General features: G+C 37.7%; 1 long non-coding RNA gene and 4 other non-coding genes across 5 annotated transcripts in view; 2 read left to right on the plus strand and 3 right to left on the minus strand.

The window, feature by feature from the left end:
- Trnaq-uug overlaps positions 1-23 on the plus strand; it is a 72-nt gene extending 49 nt beyond the window's left edge. The window contains exon 1 of the tRNA in view: positions 1-23. This exon is cut by the window's left edge and continues 49 nt beyond it. This is a non-coding gene — a tRNA (tRNA-Gln).
- A 241-nt stretch (positions 24-264) lies between these two features.
- Trnaq-cug lies at positions 265-336 on the plus strand. Its single transcript has one exon. It is a non-coding gene; the product is annotated as a tRNA-Gln (tRNA).
- A 398-nt stretch (positions 337-734) lies between these two features.
- Trnay-gua lies at positions 735-831 on the minus strand. The gene is made up of 2 exons: positions 795-831; positions 735-770 (listed from the first exon to the last, which is right to left on the minus strand). It is a non-coding gene; the product is annotated as a tRNA-Tyr (tRNA).
- Positions 832-3,644: 2,813 nt separating this feature from the next.
- Positions 3,645-10,435, minus strand: LOC122534801. The gene is made up of 3 exons (XR_006307994.1): positions 10,199-10,435; positions 10,057-10,111; positions 3,645-3,829 (listed from the first exon to the last, which is right to left on the minus strand). It is a non-coding gene; the product is annotated as an uncharacterized LOC122534801 (long non-coding RNA).
- Positions 10,436-10,795: 360 nt separating this feature from the next.
- On the minus strand, positions 10,796-10,867 carry Trnaq-uug. The gene has a single exon. It is a non-coding gene; the product is annotated as a tRNA-Gln (tRNA).
- Between the last annotated feature and the right edge of the window lie 1,913 nt (positions 10,868-12,780).

Below are 12,780 nucleotides of genomic sequence, written 5' to 3' on the forward strand. Positions count from 1 at the left end.
GAGTTCAAATCTCGGTGGAACCTAAAGAAATTTTTTTAATTACGTCATTATAAATGCATGATATATATTTACCAATCGACAATATGTGTAATCTATTGTTAACGAATTGATGTAATAGTTGACAGTCTGGACCTTGAATCCAGCGATCAGAATTCAAATCTCGGTGGCACCTTAGAAAGTTTTTTTTTTCTAATCATTCTTATTGTAATTATAAAAACTTCTGCGAGGCCGCAATAAGGGTGGGAAAAACTACCCTTATCAAGTGGTCCCATGGTGTAATGGTTAGCACTCTGGACTCTGAATCCAGCGATCCGAGTTCAAATCTCGGTGGGACCTGTTCTTCTTTTGCAATCATTCTTCTTTTTATCATTAGAAGAAAAGTCGCTGTTAATTCTTCGAATTGGACAATGTTTCGTGAATATTTTCGATTATTTTTTCGAATGATTTCAATAGAAAAAATATTAAAACTCGAACTTTCACTCGAATTTTCGTTCAAAAAATATTTTTGATCGACCTATGATTCAATTTATGAATTTTATCATTGTTTTCGTCAATTTTTTTAGTTTACAATCGTCACGTTTATGGCCATAAAAATTCTTGCGCAAGATTGTACGATGCCTCTAACAAATTATTAACGACTTCAAAATATATATTTATTATCAAAAACACCGGAGAGGAATATTTATAATTAAATATTTCATCGAAAGTTGCAATCGACAAAATAAAAAAATAATTCCTTCGAGCCGGATTCGAACCAGCGACCTATGGATACCCGTTATTACTTTGCTTTCCAACTACAGTCCACCGCTCTACCAACTGAGCTATCGAAGGGATTTGAGAGACGCTTCTTATTTTCAGTATATGTCGTACTATATCTCTTCGTAACAATTTTCAATCAATTATTCGCCAACTTGGCAATAATAATAACAATTACTCGACTGAAAATTTTCAGTGACAAAGGACCAATATTTTTTTAAAAACTACTACATCTTATTAATTTCACGCGAAGCGAAAGTGAAATTAGGTCAAACGAAGCTTCTATATGTAGAAACACCTGACCCATGTCACGAACGAAGAACGTTTCGTCATGCTCAGACCTTCGTGTGCAGTTCAAACTTCAGTATATTACTCCCTCAGTATATTCCACCCCTAATTCGCAACCATCAGGGGATATCGAGCTGAATAAATTGTACTTGCCCTCTAATAACTTCATTCGATTAAATGTCCATAATCTGCACAGCTTGAACTACACTTAAACTAAAGGAAGCATTGCTCTTGGCGTGTTTCTCTTACACGAATCTATACTTTCGCACTTCGATAAAGTTTGCTCAGAGGGGTGAAATTGAATAAGTTGCTCAATCGCCTTTTGACAATTTTGTTCCAACCAAGTTCACTTCTGAATCTTTCTAACGAAATATAAATTAATATCTTTCTCGCTTCGTTCTGAAATTCCCGATTGTCACGAAGCTGGCTAAGTTTGAAGCTGAGTAAATTGGACGAGACGTAAGAAATTTCGTCGCACTTCATTCTCTCGCTGTATCCTCCAAAATTTTCAATCACTCGAAAATAATACACTGAATAAATTCATTCGATTAAAACAGCTTCTCAACTGTTATTAAGAAATTAAATTCATAATATCATTAATATCAAATTAAATCAATTATATAATAAATATAATATAATATATAATGTAATATAAATTATATAAAATTAAATATAATTATTATTATATATATTAAATTATCATTAAATTATATAAAATATATATAATATAATAATAAATTATTATTATTAAATTATACGAAATATAATGTAATATAATATAATAAAGAAATATCAAATTAAGTCAATTATATAATAAATATAATATAATATATAATGCAATATATAAATTATATAAAATTAAATATAATTATTAAATTATTATTAAATTATATAAAATATAGAAAATGTAATAATAAATTATTATTATTAAATTATACAAAATATAATGTAATATAATATTATAAAGAAATATCAAATTAATTCAACTATCTTCTAGCTCCTTCATTCAACAAAGACGAACGCAATTTTAATAATCGCCAGGACCTTGGTATTCCGGCTTTTTCTTCGCCTTCTTTCTATCACCTATCACCGACGTCGAAAAAATTCCATCTACATCAAGAAGCAGGACAACGGGAAGGAACCCGAGGCGTATGATCGCTGACGACGCGTTCCATCGTGCCGCGATCCAGTTATCACTTATTTACGATGTCTCGAGGCGGCGGACGAAAAAGAATTGCGTGTCAAAGCCGGCCGAGACTGAACGTCGTGAAAATTTTATACCCCCCGTGGAAATCCTCTCTCTATCTCGTGCTGCACGCCAATCACCATCAAGCCATCGTACAGCGCCGCGTGTTTGATGGCCCGATACAGTTTACATAAAACTATAAAATTATGACCGTACACCGAAAAACCCTACCGACCCCGTGAGGTGGAAGTACGGAGGATCAACGTGGAAAACGTGGAACGGAAGCGACGAGAGCGGAACACGGATGAAAATGGAGAGAGAAGAGAGGAGGAGGAGGAGGAGGAGGAGGCTATATCGTAAAGTCGATGGGGTATTTTTACATGAAGTCATTAAACCGGGTTTACTGCGAAACAAAGTGCCTCGGCGTCTCTATTCGTGTCCTTCGCCTCCTGTTCGCCAGCGACGCTGTTCCTCGGCGTCGCTTAATTACTCCTCATCGCCGAATTAAGGAGCTAGATCGCGTTCTGCTTTAACGAGAGACGAATGTTTAATGAGGGATTCTCCCGTGGGCCTCGTATTTGCAGAGACAGTTCTCACGGTGTAAAGGAGATTGTTGTAACGCTGCGGAACGTATTTTTCCTCCTCGGTGAACCGTGGGATTTTCAATTAGCCGGGAATTTGGGAAAGAAAGCGAAGGCTTTTGTGTATTAAGTGGGCTATTCGGGATTATTTTGTTCCCTCTTTCGCTCTCCCCGAACGTATTAATTAATTAACTATTTACTTACTAATTAATAAGTAATTTTGTAATTTGATATTGTTTGATTTTTTTCATTTCATCGAAAATAGTAATTCTGTACCTTGATCTACTATTTTCCTGATTTTATGTATCTTCCTTTGGATTTATTGTATCACTGTTCAAAAACTCTAATCTAAATTTGATCTGATAATAGTTATTTAATTAATTAGATAAGAGTGATTTCGAGATTAGATTTCTAGATAATATAGAATTCACTGTAGAAATATTTAACGCAGTATCGCGTATAGAATTCTGGTAGGATTTTCAATTTTTTATTTCACGCGAAAATAAAACATTCATCTGGGAATGATTCGCACGTTTCCTCTCGGATTGAATTTCTATATATTTATTATTTAGAATTTCGGATCTACAGCAGACTGAATAATAATTTTCACTTAATTACTTGGATGAACTCGAGGTAATTTAAAAATCAGACGTTTCGGTAACGCACAATCTAAGAATTATAAGAAATAAAAATCGAAAGCCACATGTATCGAAAATAAAAGTTCCAAAACTATTTGTGTCAAAAGGTGTGTTAAAAATCAAAATTTTAAAATTATAGAGCTATAAAAAATATTGGAAAATATTCCAAAATATTGAAAAAAATTAGAGCTATAAAAAAGATTGCAAGGATACGAAAAATCTAGGTCCCCGTAAAACTTCCAATTTCGTTGCCATGTGATTTCTCAGCGGAAACGAAGCAAGTAGAGTCTTTCAGGTCATGGTCAGACGCAAAGAATCAAGCGCTTCTTCGATTCGTTGGCATTTCGTTCTGGATCTCGGCCAGGCATGTCCACGTTGACCTGGAAGCAACGAATTCGGCAATTTAGACAAAACCGTATCGCCGACGTGGCGGATTTTTATTCGCGTTGAATGAAAATGAAGAAGATCGAGGTCGGAGCTTATCCGCGGCATGCAATCGGGGGATGTTTCTTTAATAAAATCACTTGTCTAACTGATAACATTTCCAGATATTTCGTACTCGATCTTTTCGTTGTTCTTTGTTACTAAGGAGAGAGATTCTTAACCTAGTTTTCGAATCCAGATCTATGTAAAGTCGAAGGGTTTCATTAAATAGAGAACAACAAATGGCTACACGAATATATAATAGAAGTATCGAAATGGAAAATAGTAAGTTCTCAGGAGTTGAATGTAAGATTTTAAAGAAAATATTAAATTGAACATTTGTGTTAAATTGATTGCACGATACGTATAATGTATAATGTAATATTTAACATGTAACGTTAAGCGATTGTAATGTACAATATATTATTGAATTATTATTCTTTTCGATGATAAAATTTTTCAGACGGTTTGTAAAATAAATAGCTCAGAACCAATTAACAATAAAGTGCAATTCGTAACATTTCAAAAGTTTTGTAAAAAAGTTCAACTATTTCTCAACATATAAAACAATATTCTATTAAGTGAATGATCTTTGACTGAACTTTGAAAATTATCACTAGACTACATCGGTGCGAAACAGCACAAATTATTATTCTAACTATTCCATTACTTCGTAAAAATATTACGCAGAATTGCACTAGTATTATATACAATCCAATCACACCGTACCGCCAACAAAATCACGGCTATTCACTTATTCCGTAAACGCAGTTTCTCATCTAGAAGCTCCATCTTTCCCAACCCATTAAAAATTACTATTAACAAACCATCGTGCGCATTATATATCCCTCTCGCCCTCCAAGAAGCTGCTCGCGAAACCATTTCGTTTACAACTCAATTTCCTCCTACCGTGCCTTCTCCCCATCGCCGTTCTACTTGCAAACATTCAACGTTTTAAACGTTCGCTCATCAGACAGCATCCACTCGGTGCATACATTAAAATCCACCTTAAACACGGTGGAACGTGGAAACGAGAGGGAACGACGAAACGAGAGATCGTATAGACGAGGGATCGCCGTTGTTAAAACGCCGCGTAGACAAACAATTTTTAAGGGGCAGTTAAATCGCGACATTGCGCGTTCCACCGGTGGTAATCATTCGATACGGTGGAGGGGGTGGGGCCATTTCCGGGCCATCCGGCGGGATACGTTTTACGAACGAGCCCCCGTCCTAGGCTTTTTTTTCACTCGTATAAAAAATTTCGCGTCTTACTTAAACGTTCCCCAAAGCCCGGGTTCGTTTGCAGCTCCCCAAACGGCACGTTCTCGGGAGGGAGAGCGTCTAATATCGTTCCCTCTTTTTACGATATAAGTTGAAGGGTGCGCCGGAGGAATCCGCGAAGGGTTAGGTTTGTCGAGACGAAGAGAAGCGTTTCGAATGAAACGGATTATAATTGACGCAACGGTTCATAAATCTCGAGAATTTGGGGGGGGGGGGAGGAATTTTTTTTATAGCGAGACCGGGGAAATTGGCCCGCGACTATTAAAAAACATGCAAAGTTTTCTTAACCCGAGATGTCGATGTCTCCTTCCGTTTCCCTCTCGCGGGGTGATTTTCATTCGGTTCAATTGCAAGCGTAACTTTTGCATATACTCGATCTGTGTTTTAATCTTTTAACTGCGCAAGTAAACTGAAGCAGCTTCTGCGCTAAACTACGCAATATAGTATTGCGTTAAATTTTAATTTTTCACTCACGCTGTAATTTTCTTTAATATATAAAATAATAATACGTGTATATATATATATATAAGGAATTATTCATTCTTACTATATTTCTAGTTACAATAGATAACAAATTCGACCCAAGATGTCGATGTCTCTTTCCGTTTCTCTCTCGCGGAGTAGTTTTCGTTCGCTTCAATTGCAAGCGTAACTTTTGCATATACTCGATCTGTGTTTTAATCTTTTAACTGCGCAAGTAAACTGAAGCAACTTCTGCGCTAAACTACTCAATATAGTATTGCGTTAAATTTTAATTTTTCACTCATGCTGCAATTTTCTTTAATATCTAAAATAGTAATACGGATATAAAGAATTATTCATTCTTACTATATTTCTAGTTACAATAGATAACAAATTCGAATAAAAATTACAAAAATTGGAAGCTATAAGGTGCATCAATCTCTTTCAATGTGACATACTTACTGAATCGTGAAGAATTATTATATAATCTTCTATGCATTGTTTGAAGAATACAGGAAACACGTAGATGCAAAAAAACAAACAGATATGAAACATCCAAGGTATGTGCTCTCTACAACACTTAATAAGTAAAACAATTTTTCATTCTCTCGTTGATATCAGAGAGCATCAATTAATCATACAATATGTGATGTATGCATAAATGTACACGTGTAATGTAATCGTTTATAATATAGCAATATTAAATCCTTCAGATTCAGCTGCGAATTTAGAGAAGACTTCAACGTCAGTCAGAAGCTGGTTTTTATCAGTATCGCGTTAACTGATCGACATCTTCGATCTGATAGTCGCAACGATCGGAGGGGAAAGCGCGAAAACGTCGTCGACGGTTATAAAGCCGCGTCTTATCCGCGAGAGATAGCGTTGGCGGAACAAGCGTGACATGAGGAGACGTCGGTGGCGCGACACGATTGGATAAGAAACATTTTATCGCGTTTAATTTCGCGCCGGTGGCGTTAAACTTTAACAGCTTCTTTGGCAATAAATAATATTATGCACGCGAGCTCTCCGCTCGCCTGTTTCCCCTTTTTTAGGGCCGTGTAAGAGCCACCGGGGGCAATTAAATAAAATGCGATACCGTTCGAGTTATGACTGGAATCTTTTATGAAATGGTTTATGAGCACGCCGCGTATTCCTTAAATCGCGGCATAAAGTTACTTCGCTATCGTTTATACGCGACGCGTGGCAGCGTTTGTAAACGTTTTCAGTTTGCGTTCAGCTTGCTTTCGCAGTGCTGAATATTGAAAAATAGTACGGTGACTGTACAGTATGGAGATTTACATCTTGAAAAGTGGATGATGGCACGTACATGGAAGTAAATTTTTTATATTAGATTCATTTGTAAATTATTCCAGTATATTATTATGTTTTCACTAATTTTATGATTGCACGATCATTCTATTCAGACGGATTACCGCTGTTTGATTTGTTAATATAATATCTGCGATGTACGAGGTATTAATAGAGTTTGGTTATTTTTAATACTACGATACAACGAACTACACCAACGTGATTTTCAGCGGTTATTGAGCGTGTTATAATTCCTAGTAATCCTGAACGTTACAGCATCGTCATGTAATTCTCAATAATTCTGAATTTCTAGCAATGCTATTGTAAAATTAACAATTGTTTCATTAGATTTTCTACGTCTAGATTGGTCAATATGGACTCTCTGATTAGATAGAATCTGTTTCATTTTCCATAATAGTGATACTTATTTCAAAGACGTAGAAAATAGGCAAATTTCAAATTTGGTAAAATGCTGGTAGATTTTTCCCAATTTGTTCTACCATAATTTTGATGTGTACGAGTGTGTACTTAATGCGCGCAGTGTTAAAAAATGGAATCCGCGAGGTTCCATTCCAAGGAACTTCATTCACACGCCGATGAAATGAAACCTAAAGATGAACTTTCGCGTTCGCGGAAGCAGGCGAAACGACAGAGACGAGCCTAAAATCAAAACCTCTCTTGAGAAATCACCGTGAACCCCGTCGAAAAATCAAATTACATCGCGCGATTCCTGAAGATGCCGAAACGATCTCTGGGACGCGGTGTGACGAGATTATACCCGATACCGTCTGCTCTGTCTGGATGCTCTATCCGCGGACGAGTCGCAATTCCGCGGGCAAAGTGTCAGAGACGATGGCTCGTGTGGCTCTCGATTACACGTCCCGTCATTACGGTCGGGCCCGGTATTTTATCGTCGAGCCGAGTTACGTGGGGGAGGGTTCCGCTCGTTAACCGGAAACTTCCAAGGGTTCGTCGCCGGGTGAAATTTAAATTGAGAAAGTATTTTACGAGCGCGGGACAGTTTCACGGTGGCGTTGTCACATCTTGATGAACTTGCTGTAACGATCGCAGATTCTCGGCAACGATCCTGCGATCGTCTCGGTCTCCTCTCGATTTTGTTATGTCCTTCTGTAGTTTCGAAGAAGGGGGATCTGATTTACGAAATCGGTCATTCTCCACGGATTAACGACCGGTGATCGCTTACGCGCGCCATTTATTCCCGATTGCCCGTTCACAGACTGGAATTACCATAACCGATCGTCAGTCTGATTGTCTTTGGAGAATTGGTTCAACACCTGTGGATTTGGTACGGTGCGCAATATAGAATCTACTTGAAATTTTGGGCAGTGATTTAAATGAATCTCTGTTGGTTAATTGTTTCTTTTGGATAATTCTTTCAATATCTGTGGATTTGATCTCATGTCTATTTATTTAATCTCAGGTCTATTTATTTGAACGAAGTTTTAGATAATGGCTGTTGATTGAACGAACTTCTGTTGATTGGATCCGCTTATGTGAACGTGAATGAGTGAATGAGTGTATGATTAACTCCAATTATATGTACAAATTGAATTCACAGAGAAAAGGTTTTATTGTAATTCAAAGATTTAAATAAATTTTATTCAATTCAAATTCTGAATTGTAGTAAAAAGGAACGTGTATTCCAGTTGGATTTTCGAAATTTTTCTCGTGACTTTTATCAGAGATTGTTTTAAAAGACGAGATATTTTTTAAAAAATTACTTTAACCATGCTTTTACATTTTTTCAAACCACTTTCTATTAAACCAAATTTCGACTATAAAGTGACAATGAAATTGGGATAGAAAATTTATGAACAGTTTTACAGTCTTTCTGAAAATTTATTTCCAAAACAAACGAGAAAGAAATTCTGTCTACTCAAAGAAATCTGCCTACTCGGCAAGAGGTACTGCCTACTTCGGTAGAAACTTAAAACCGCTGTCTGCGAAATACACACGCAGGCGAATGAAAACGCAGCAGAACACGTGCCCGCGATAACGTTTCACGTCGAACTGCGAGACGAAAATTTCGCTTTTTTTCTTTTTTCCACGGCTGATTTAAGGGGATGGAAATCAATGCGACAACCTCGGACGGAAATACCGAATGGACAGCCGGTTGATTAATGTTGATACCAGGAAACACTCGGTAATAATGCGTTCGCGTGCACGCCAGAGCGGGCCGACGAGAGCGGCGAACGTGTAATTTGTGTGATTTTACTATACGCGTTGGCGTTTTGTAATTGTGATTGATGAGCATCGGCCACGTTAGTTCGCGAACATGTTACGCGTATGTTTGTCGTACGAACGAGAGCCGGCCAGATTATTGGTCACGTGTGTCACGTGAATGGCAAGCATAATTGGGCGTGAATCGTTCGCACTTTTCATCGTTAAATTTCGGACGAGTTGCTGTAGTTAATAATCCGTGGCGATTAGATGGTACCTTTAGTTTACTGCTTTTTCCAAGGGTTTAGTGGTATTTTCAATTTTGCTGAAACATTTTTAACGATGGGATAATTCAGTGATATTTACAATATTTGCTTTCTTGTAATTTTGTTCGAACAAAATAAAACTGAAACAAGACTGTCACTGTCACGCGATTCTCAGCAGCAGTAATCGATCTATGTAACAATGTCTGCAGTGTCGTGAAATTTTTCGCGTTTCGAACGATCAGAAATTTTAACTATATAATATATAAAATATAATATATTTAATATATTAACATATAATATACTATGTAATATATGAAAAAAAGTTTAACTACTAGTGAACGTCCAATACTTGTAAGTTCTTACTTTTTCACAGCTCGACAATTACTAATTACATCTTCATACATAGGAAAAGTTACATTTTGCAAATTCTTAGTAAACCGGAGGATCATACACTTTAATACTTCGTTGTTACAAAATTAATTCAAAATCCAACGCTGAGAAAGTCGAAATTACAACAAACGTCTCTTTTTACGTATCCATTCAATCTCATCGCGATCCAACCATACATTTATCTCCAATTACAGGAAATAAAAACGAACGCATTATCATTTTCCACTGTCGATTTGCCGCGGGCATTTTCACTTCGTTGTAACCTGGATGATAAAATAACCGGTGAAACTACATACTAATCGCACCATGTGCATCAATGGCGGGACAATGTCATCGAAGGGTCCCGCGTGCCTGTAATTTGTACAATTTTAATCAATCTTTAATGCCGCGTCGTTCTGAGCGGCGCGGTAATCTGTCATCGGCAGGCGAATTACTTACAACGTTCCGAATGGAGATAGGGCTTGATATATCCGGTAATTGGGGGAACCGGTGTATTTTTGATCGACGAGTTACACGCCAGGTAGCCGGAACGTGGTGATTGAAGATAAGCCTCGGCATCGCGACGCGAGACAATGTCCACTGCTTTCGTGGAAAACGAACGATAACGCACGGGTCGATTATCAAATTACATGTATAATAAATGAATTATCGCCCGACTACGCGTTACGTAATTACTGATTAAGCGTGACTGAGACACGCGGCGATTTCGCGGCCGTCACGTGTCGATTCGACGGCCGCGACACGTAAGATGCGCTCTCATTTTTATAAATGTGTCGAGCAACGAAAACGCATTACAATATTGCTCGCTATGTATGTAGATTCGTATCTGTTTGTCGTTTTGTGCTGCCACCGAAATGATGCAGCAGAAAGATAAACAAGTGGACAAGCGTAGATCGTACTCGTGTCTGCGGGATTGTGAAATAAATTAATTTAAAATACAAAGTACAAAGGACGAGATTGTTGAAACGATGGTGTGTAGGTGCGCGGAGAGAAAAAAAAAAAAGAATGAGGAGGAGAGAGAGAAAAAAAAATTCTAGGTCCCACCGAGATTTGAACTCGGATCGCTGGATTCAAAGTCCAGAGTGCTAACCATTACACCATGGGACCTTCGTGTTAGATTATGCTTCATTGCCATTCATTGCGGATCGATCAAGATAAATCGATAATGAAATTACTCTACTGTTTATTAATACACGTTGGTGGATTATTATTAAATATTGGACGGTATGTATAACGTACGAGATTGAGTTAGATATTGATTATGTAACGGAGCTGCGTGTACGAGAGAGAGCTATGTTTAAAAATAAGTTCGCCTCTCAACTTGGCGCATCTATTTTTGAATAAATCAGTTTGTTGCGCAATTTAAATTGTCAATAGAATTAGATTGATAGTACGACATTATAATTGTAGAATTTGAATTTATCGAGGAAGCAAGAGTTGACTAGGATGCACTAATGGAGAGTAATATATTTATAAACAACAAAAATGTAAATTGTAAAATTGTTAAATCGTTGAACATCGACGAACACTGTCTTGTTAATGTATAAAACATTAAATTTATTTCTTAACGTTCAAAAAAAAAGAAAAAAAAAAAGGAAATTAATTAAAGATACATAGAATGTTATTGAGAAATGTTAGTAAATCAATAATTAAAAATATTTTTCAACAGAGAAAAACGCCGCAACTGAGAAAATTGAAAAACGCCCCACTTTATATAATAAAACACCTATCCCACCCTAATCGCCGAGCGAATCTCCGATCATCTTATTCAATTCGCTCGACGTAAAAAAAAAAGAAAAGAAAAGAAAAAAAAATAAAGGAGGCACCAAAGAAAGAGAGAGAAACGAAGAGGAAAATACCGGTAATTTACAAACCCCTTGCCACATTCTCGACACTCGAGGTTTCCAACCCCGTTTCGACGCCAGGGCGAGAGGGAGAGAAAAAGAAAGGCTCTCGAGCGATTTCGCGAGTGTCGTCCCGAATCGGAAGAGGGTGAACAATATATAAATTCAGAACACCCCATCGCGTGGCGGGTGAAAGCGAACATAGATTTCGAAAGCATCGACAAGCGACAGAGAAAGGCGGGTCGGACACGGGGGTACACAGGATTCGGGGGTGAGGGGAGGGGGGGGGGTGAAGGGGGGGAGGGTTTTCGACGCTGCGAGAACCCTCTCCCTTTCGTCGCGACGCGCCGTGTCAACCCCTAATTGAACGGAAGCCGGCAATAAATATTATGTTTCTTTCGTGGGGCCGGTTTTATAATGGCGCGGCAGTCTTCTAACGGCGGCGGAAGCGGATGTGCAATCAGTGTGACATGTGCTCGTGGCGGGCCTACACGAATTTATTTTCCGAAGCGACGCCGCTTCGTTCGCCGGGGAAATATAATTCCGGTACGAGCGATTAAACAGAAATTACTGTTGGACATATAAAAGGACGATAATGTTGGTTTTTATTAGACGGCAAGTTGTTTTCTTTTTTTCTGGAGGAAATTAGGTGACGTCATTTCGGCCGCAGGTGGAAGAACCTCGTTCCACTAGTTGCTTCGGCAACCTAGATTCGTGATTCCTTTCTTTTCCTGTGTTCTTCGTTGTTCTTTCCTTCTTTTTTTTTTCTTTTTCTTTTTCTTTTTGCATATGATTTGTTGCTGGATCAGCATTTTAACAAGCGCGGCGCTTGTTTTATGTAACGTACGACTGAATACGATGAAGTCTCGAGATCAGATACGATCGATACTTTTAAGATAATTTTCATGTTGCAATACCATTGTGATAACTATAAGGAAGTATTTTTATAATTTCTTTTATAGTATCTTAGCCCAGAAAGGAAGGAAATTAAAAAGAGACAAGAAGCAGCAAGGCAATTAGAAAAGAGACAGCGGAGAATATCTTGGTCCCGCAGCCTCGAAAAAACGTCCACGATGAAGGACACCGTGGAGGTTTTAGTCGGTAGGAATCCGACACTACCCAGGTCGGAAACACGGGCTGGGTGTCTTATGCAAGATTTCCTCCACGTAAAAAAAA

The sequence above is a fragment of the Frieseomelitta varia genome, unplaced genomic scaffold (genome assembly GCF_011392965.1).
Source record: "Frieseomelitta varia isolate USP_RPSP 00005682 unplaced genomic scaffold, Fvar_1.2 scaffold_641, whole genome shotgun sequence".
Classification (NCBI taxonomy): Eukaryota; Metazoa; Arthropoda; class Insecta; order Hymenoptera; family Apidae; genus Frieseomelitta; species Frieseomelitta varia.